Raw genomic sequence first — 9,114 nt, forward strand, 5'->3', positions numbered from 1 at the left:
TTCTTCCCAAGAAATACAAAACTACCCATTTTCAGTTCCACCAAATTTTTTTAACAGTATCAGGAGCTCCAGATGAATTACATTTTGGTGAATATGCCCAATGAGAGCACATTTCTTTACAAATGCCCAAAGTTTAATAAAGGGGTGTTTATGTGTGTATGTGTACACAAACACACGGTACCTAGTTAAAATGTTTTCTTTCCCTATGACTTTTTCTTAAGTAAATTCTATCTTGTCACTTACAACTGTATAGGAAAGATCATAAAAGTCTTTCTGATTTTCATTTCTAAATATTATTAGAGTTATTTCAATAGTGAGCTTTGATCTCTAACATTTACTCTTCTTCTACCTTTCAATATTACAACCTAATTTAGCCTAAACTGTCCTTTAACTTACTAAACATTTAAAAAAGAATTTCTGATCTGCATTTATCTGACAAGGTGATGCATCCTTTTGAAGTTTTGTCTTCCATCACATTATGATGGTCTGTCACTCATGTGACAAGGGGTTTAAGATGAATGGAGTTAAGGAGAAAGGTCAAATAAAATGCACTGCCAGACTCTGGCATGACACAATCCATCAGATAAAAGAGCAAAACCCCTTTAGCCTGTAAGCATTCGATTACAAATTGTCAAATGTTCATGATAATCTAAACTTCTGAGATGAACTTAAAGTGAATATTGGCTTCAAATTGAAAAATGGCAATAAGTTAGTTAAAATTAAATTGAACTACAAACCTGTCACTTTCAAGCATTTTTCTCTTTTTAGATGGACACCATGCTAAATTCCATCTTGGGAATTTGGTTTTATTTCAGTACTGGATTTTTACTTAGATTTATAATTGAATGCTTCTATGTTAGAAAAATACTTTAAGTGTGCTTAAAAGGCAGCATCAAATCCAACTCATTGATTTAGCAGATATGCAATGAACTCACACACCCAGCTATTAACATGTGGAGTTTTATATTTTGCTATGTTAGAGTTGGAGAGTTGGTGAAAAGTTCAGAGAAAACAGAAATTTATATATTCTCACGGGAGAAGCAATTGTATTCTAGTGGGGAAAAAATGGTATGAATGGCCAAAGGGGCAACTGTAATTGTAAATGATTAGGTTGATTTATTACCAAAGTTGAGGTTGCTAAATTATATGTCAAAATTCCTTTTAAGTTTTGTGTTATTCATTTGTTTTTTACCTCTTAACTACACAATTTGAAATTAAGTCATACAGACCTCACAAGAAATAGCTATTATCATCAGAACTCTAAGGTATTTAGTTTCTGTATGCAGCTAAAACCCAATTCTGGGGACTGGGGTAGTATCTTTTATATGAAACACAATATTTGGGAAGTCATGTGAAGGCTGTAAAATAATATATAAATAATATAGATATATAGGTTTCTCATTTTATGTTTATATAAATATGTCTAAGTGGGAAATTTAATATAGCACAAGGAAAGTGATTGAAAATATGTATTAAATCATGTTTATCATGAATTATTTTATAGTATGAATAATCACTCTTTAAAAACTAGCCTTGTTTATGGAGTCAATTAACTAATTTAAATTAAAATATAAAAATATTTTAATAGGAAGTACTATTAAGCCCAGTATGAATGAATTGAAATGAAAGTGTAAATTCTGTATTTGAGAAAAGCGAAATTGTAAATTCAGACATGAGAAATAAATTTTATTAAGCAGAATATAATGTTAAAATTCTATTGATTTTTTTAACTTGTAAAGAATAAGTTAATTAGGGAATTTGAATGAATTTCTTTGGAATCACTGAGACAACACCTCCCCCAAGGGAAAAAAAAAAAAAGTAGGAAGTTTTCCATGTACAATGGATCCTTTTTTTCCAAAGGATTACTTGTTTTTTGCTGATTGACCTTTTTCCATGAGGGTTGTTATTGGGATTGATAAATTTTAAAAAATTATAAACATATTACCCCAGGCCCCATGATTAGGTTTTAGTTGCATATAGTGATTTTTACATTTTTTTCAGGTAAACTCATTTTGACTTTCTTTACATCTCAGAGTAAAATTCTAGATAAGGCTTTAAGAAATGTAAAAACAATATTACTCTGAATTTTGTAATGAAATTATATCATACCCAAGAATTGAGATATTTTGATAAACTTTTACTGTCTCAACTTTTACGGCATGATCATTTTTTGAGAGGAGAGCAATTATTTAAGGAATGAAGTGGGAGCCTGCTACTAGTGAAGCAGACAGACTTTCTAAATAAAAAACGTCAAAGAATTATTTCAAACTTGTGTATTGTGTGTTTTTATTTTCAAATATACAGGACTTCTCAGGTGACATTTTATCATTTTGGGGTATAGTTTAGAAAAGATAGTTTTAAGATACCAAATAATGAGATCGCAAGTGAAATTTCCAATAACATTACATTATTGATGATGTGATACCACAGCACAAAAAAACTTTATAAGATAAAATTTGAAGAAAATTGGATAAATTTTTTTTCTCTTTTTGCGTTTCAACCTCACTGCCCTCATGCATTATTGCAAAGCTTTTACTTGTAAAATCTAACCAACAGAGAAATTTTCAAGCATCGTATGGTTATTAATGAACTGATCAGAAAGTGTTTGACAAACATTCAATATGCAAAGGACTACTCATTCTTATGAAACCATTTCTGCAGCTCATTTGGGTATGCTGGCATCTTTGAGTGACGAGAAATAAACTGCTCAAGTGCATGGTAGCAACAATGAGCTGCTCTACTTGTAACTGAAATCACGCTGCACTGGAGTCGATAAACCAGGTAACTAATATCTCTCTAAAGTGATTGTCATTTAAGGATTTTATATTTCAAACGCTCAACCAACATATATGAGAGATGATGAACCAACAAGCACCTCAGTGCCATTTAATAAACTCATATGGAACATGGGAAAGCAGGGTAACCCATGTATCACATTACAACAAATCTGAAAATATTGGCCAAGGAAGAAGGCCTCAAGCCCAAAGAATAAAAAAATAAAAATAAGAAGCACATATGATGATGATTCAAAGTACTCTATTCCAAGACTGGGCTGTTTACATTGTACCAAAAGTTTGTATGAAATACATATATGATTTTTTGAAATAAAACTATACAGCAGATTGTACAAGGTTAACTTTGTAGGGACAACAGACTGTTAAACCATAGCTAACCATTTTGCTCTAAGACGAAACACCTTGTTGTGAGACAATCAGTATTTCCAGTGTATAAAACAATCTGAAAGTATACAGAAATATACAGTAAGTCATGTTTTTATGAATAAAATTCTTAATAAATAATTCATTACCCCAATTAAAATTATAGAAAACCAATAGATTGATCAAAAGCATACATTATAAAATATCTTGTCTTTGAAAATACTCGTGTTATGAAAATTTTCAAATGTTACTTATTTTATAAGTGATACATGGGTCTCTTGCAACATATAGTCAGCAGACTAGAATGTTGTTTTGAAAGAAGATTATTTACCATTTTCTAAGATGATATTGACAATTATGATATTAATATATAGACCATGGATAGAGATACATAAGCAAATGGTGATTGTAACATGTCTAGAAAAAATATTGAGGTGCTATTTTCTGCAAAGAAAAAAATTAAGTTTTAGTGTAGAATGTAATTAAAACTTTAATTAGAAATCCACATTTAAACATAATATTAAGTGTTAGAAACTAAAAGCCATACACAAAAACACATCCTGATAATAAGTTATTTAGAATCATTACTGATATTTATCGTAAAATGCAGTTTTTATTGCTCAGGCTCCTAACTATTCATTCTCCTATTAGGAACCAAAGAGATCTTTATTACTGGGAGAGAAAATAGCTTTAAACATGGATAAAAAGTTTACCAGAACATGAATAATAATTAAACCATGTCCTATGATATTGAGTTTGAGGCTTAAAATGGTTATATATGTCCCTTTGTAAAAGTAGGAGACTACTTACTATTGAGCAGAGTATATAATCATCATTTTAATTTATAAAAATATCTTCAAGTTCAGTAATAGTTGATGTTAACCCCAGACATGAAATCCAAATGTGCTAATCCTAACAGTCAGTGATCAATGACTATATCAAAGGTCAACAATTGATTTGTATGGGCATATCTATCAGTAGCCATTTTTCAAAAGTTCTTTTTATGGACAATGACAGAGCTGATAATTTGTATGATGTAGTTTATAAATATTACGCAGCTTTGTGCAAGGAACAGTCTTTTGTTGTTGTTGTTGTCTGGACAGACCTGGGTCTTCTAGAAGTCAGCAAGAGAGACTTAGAGCTAAATTTCCTGTCAATTGTGACAAATAACCATAATTTTTTTGATAAATTTAGTGACCTATGACAAATCCTATGAGATTATGACAAAACATGCATATTCATCCGGTTATCAAATTTAAGGGTAAATCTTCTAAGCATAGCCAAGTAGCTGAAATGTGGCACTTTCAGAACATTCAAGGCAAAATTGAAAAGTATAGAAATTGGCTTGGAAAATGTTAAGAATGAAATATTAGGCAGACAACATTCTATTTCAGCCAATGCAATAAAATACTTTCACTGTGAAGGAAGCTGAAATGCCCTTTGAGTCCATCTGGAAAAGAACACTTTGCTGAAGTCAGCTCATTTAAGATAAATCCTCTACTACCATGTTGGCATTCTAGATACATTATCCAAACACATGAAAGAAACTGATGTCTTAAGCTTTAGGTGAAACCACAGGTGAAGTTAAAAGCAAATAATGGATATGGCCTCACCAGTGGGTATGATAACTGTTAGCTAACTCATTCGGTATGACTTGGTGCTCTTGTGTGTCATGTCTTCTATTAGTGACTTGTGAGAACTTACCCCTTGGAGGTTTCATAAGAAGGCAAAATGATGTTATGATCTCATAATGAAGATATTATGTTTAATTCCTAAATGCCACAAGCAAGAGGAAAGTATGTATAGAACAATACTTCTAAAGAGCTACATGAAGCTGACTGGAGACTAGAGGAAAATATTCATGATTACAATATGTTTACCATACAATGGATTTCTGAAAAAATATCCTGTACCCAGCATAGAGTGAATGATTTTGCATTCTGAGATGTCTTACTTTTAATTTAATAGATTTAAGAGTCTAATCAAATGTTTGGGGAAGTTTCATTATTATCCTAACAGGCACAAAATATTTGAGACTGTTTATTAGTAAAGATAAAAGTGGCTATTAGTTGAAGTTCTATATAATATTTAAAATAATGTCATCATTGTATTTTTCAACTGTTTCTCACTTGTTGAAACAGGACGTTTTCAATAGACATCTAAGCAAATAAGGCCAACATCTGAGAGCTGTTGAAAAATTTTGCAATTCGAAATTCAACTAAATTAAAAATAGGCAAAGAAACTACTTAAGTGTTAACAAATTTGTTTCTGTGAAGCTAAAATGAAATATTTTTATATAGGAAAAGGAGAAAGAATTTATCACTAGTATACCTACCTGCACTATAAAAAATGGTCAAGCATGGAAACTTGAATATAGAAGAAGAAATATAGAACCAGTAAAAGCAAATATGTAAGAAATACGAAGATTATTTGTCTCTTAATTTCCTTAAAATAAAACTATTTAAAGTAAATGATATTTAGGATTTACTTAATATAAAATACATGACAATGGTAGGAAAATAGGGAGAATGGAGATTTGAGCATCATGAACCACTTTTACAAAATTGACATTAACAGAATATTGTACCCCACACCTGCGGAACACGCAGATGAGAGCAGATGGGATTTTTACAATGATAGGCCTTATGCTACACCATAAATCTCAATAAATTTCAATATAATTAAAGATTGCAGAGCATATTTCTGACTACACTATATATAAGTTAGGTATTAGTAATCAGAAAATATTTTAAAATGCCTAATACTTGGAAATTAAGTAATATATTTCTTTAAAAATTCAATGAGTTGAAGAAAAATACTCAGAAGATAATTACAAAAAAAATTTCAAATTGAATTAACAACAAAAAACTAACACTTTGTGGACTGCATAAGAAGCTAGGTTTGAAGCAATTGTGGATCTTAAATGTTTATATTAGAAGAAAGATTAAAAATTAATAAGCAAATAGACTTCCTTAAGAAGCTGGATAAAAATAAACTTAATGAAAATAGAAAGAAGGAAATAAAGATAAGTACCAAAATGAATGACATAGAAAACAGACAAATAATATAGAAAATTAACAAAGCCAAAGTTGATTCTTTGATGAGATTAATGAAATTGATAAACTCTTAGAAAGGCTAAATGAGGAAACACAAAGAGAGAAAATAAAAAAATTACTGATACCAAAAAAGAACACATTATTACCAATTCTACTAACAACAAAAATATATTAATGCAATATTAAAATAACTTTATGCCAATTAATACAACTTAGAATAAATAGACAAATTATTGAAGAAAACAATTACAAAAACTTAAATGAACAGAAATAGATAATTTGCACAGAAACAGAAATCTAAAGCATCGGGTTAGAATTCAAAATTTTCTCCAAAAGTAAATTTAGGCACAATTGTTTCATTGTGTGAATTCTATTAACCATTTATAGAAGGAATAATACTGCTGTTATACAAATTCCTTCAGAAAGTTGAAGAGGAGAGAACTCCCCAAATCTGTTTTATGAGACAGTCTAAATCTTTAAACCAGAACTTGACAAATGCATTACAAGAGAAAAAATGATGATTATTATTCCTCGTGAACACAGACCCAAAAATTCTTAAGAAAATATGATCAAATTGTGTCCAGCAATGTATAAAAAACCATTATAAACATATGACCAAGTGGAGCTTATTCAAATAATGCAGTCAGATTAACAATTATTCATCAACTTATGTAAATCATTCTATTGGCAGGATAAAGGAAAAAGAGGCAACATGTTAAATTCAACAGATGTTTAAATAGCAATTTATCAAAATCAATGCTCATTCATGACTAAATAAAACCCCTCAAATATCTCAAAATAGCATAGAATTTTCTCAATCTATCAAAGTTCATTATGGAAAACCTACAGCTGATCTACTTAGTGGTAAAATATTGAACACTTTGCCTCTAAAATCACAAAATGGAAGGCATTCTCACTCTTACTATTTTTACTCAATATTTTTGAGAATTCTATTTGATATAATAAAGCAAAATAAATAAACAAGTAAATTATCAGACAGGAAAGAGTATAGCTGCCATTATAGTCAGATGTTACTGTGTACCTGAAAAATCCTATGAAATATGGAAAATTTAAAAAAAAAAAGAACCAAAAGTGAATTTAGCACGATTCAGGACAAAAGGTAAGGTCGGGAAAATTTTTTTAAAAATCAATTGATTTTAGTAAAAATCTAGAAAAAATACATTTCAAAATTCTGTTAAACTAGCCTTAAAAAAATAAATACAATGAAAGCAGAATTTCTACACTGAAAACAAAAAGTCTTGTTCAGAGAGACTAAAGGAGTTTAATCAGAGGCATGAAATTTCATACCCAAAGAGACTCAATACTGTAGTTTATCGATAGTCCACAAGTAGGTGTCTAGATTTATCTCAATCTTAATAAAAGTTCTAGCAGCTATTTTTTTTAGACGGAATTTCGCTCTTGTTGCCCAAACCTGATTTCGGCTTACTGCAACCTCCACCTCCCAGGTTCAAGCGATTCTCCTGCCTCAGTCTCCCGAGTAGCTGGGATTACAGGTGCCTGTGCCACCACACCTGGCTAATTTTGTATTTTTACTAGAGACTGGGTTTCTCCATGTTGGTCAGGCTGGTCTTGAACTCCCGACCTCAGGAGATCCACCCGCCTTGGCCTCCCAAAGTGCTGGGATTACAGGCATGAGCCACCATGCCTGGCCTCTAGCAGGTATTTTTCTTTTGATAGAAATTTTCAAGTTGATTCTAAAATTTATATGGAAATGTCATATGTGAATAAACTAAGAAATTTTGAAAATGGGGAGAAAGTTGTGATTTGGGGGTAGGTAAACCTTTATCTCATATAGAACACAAACAATAGTAACCATAAAGCAACTGATAAATTAAATTTCAAGAAAAACTTTTGCTCCTCAGAAATAGCATTAAATGAATAAGTAGACAAGCCATACTGGAATAAAGTATTATCAGTAATGTGTCTGGTAAAGAATTTGTATCTAAAATGTAGAAATAATTTTCAAAATTTCACATGGAAAATTGGAAATAAAATACCACAAATGGTATTCAATAGTAAAATAATGGAGAAAACACGTGAACAGGCACTTGACATGAAAATATGTTCAAAATCATTCATCAGCTTAATGAAAATTGAACTTACAAGGTATTTCAATGAGGTATAAGCATGAGGTATATGAATACCTCATCATTCCCATTAGAATATCTAATACCACAAAGATTGATAACAGAGAGTATAGATCAGAAGGTGGAATAGTTGGAATTTTCATCAATTGCTGATGATAATATAAAATACTCAACCACCTTTGGAAAAGTGTTTGGCATTTTTTTTTTATATAGTTAAACATGTACCTACTCGATGACCCAGCAATTCTACTCTTTGTTATTTACCCGGGAGAGATGAAAACATATGTATACAAAACAAATGTGTATAAGAATAGAAGTTTTATTTATAATAGCCAATCACTTGAAAGAACCAAAAGGACTTTCAACAGGGAATGGAGTAACTCATTCACACAATGGAATATTATTCAGCAACAAAAAGAGTAAACCAGTGATTTACACAACAGCATGGATGAGTCTCTAAAAAGTTTGTACACACACACAAAAAAAAATAAGGAAAAAGGCAAACCCCAAAAATGAAGTAATATATAATTCCATTTACATAAACATCAAAACCACAGAAAACTAATTTGTGGTGTTCAGGGTCAAAACAGTGGCTTCCTGTTGGGGTAGGTGTTGACAGGAAGTTGGTATGAGGGAGCTTTTTGTATTAATGAAAGATCTACGACTTGATTGAAGTGTTAGTTACACAGGTATACTAATTTGTCAAAATTCATTGTATATGTATTAAGATTAAACATTTAATACTTTTCGCCTCAACAAAAAAAATGAAACCCTGGAAATACAACTTTAAAC

This window comes from Pan troglodytes, chromosome 4 (assembly GCF_028858775.2).
Source record: "Pan troglodytes isolate AG18354 chromosome 4, NHGRI_mPanTro3-v2.0_pri, whole genome shotgun sequence".
NCBI lineage: Eukaryota > Metazoa > Chordata > Mammalia > Primates > Hominidae > Pan > Pan troglodytes.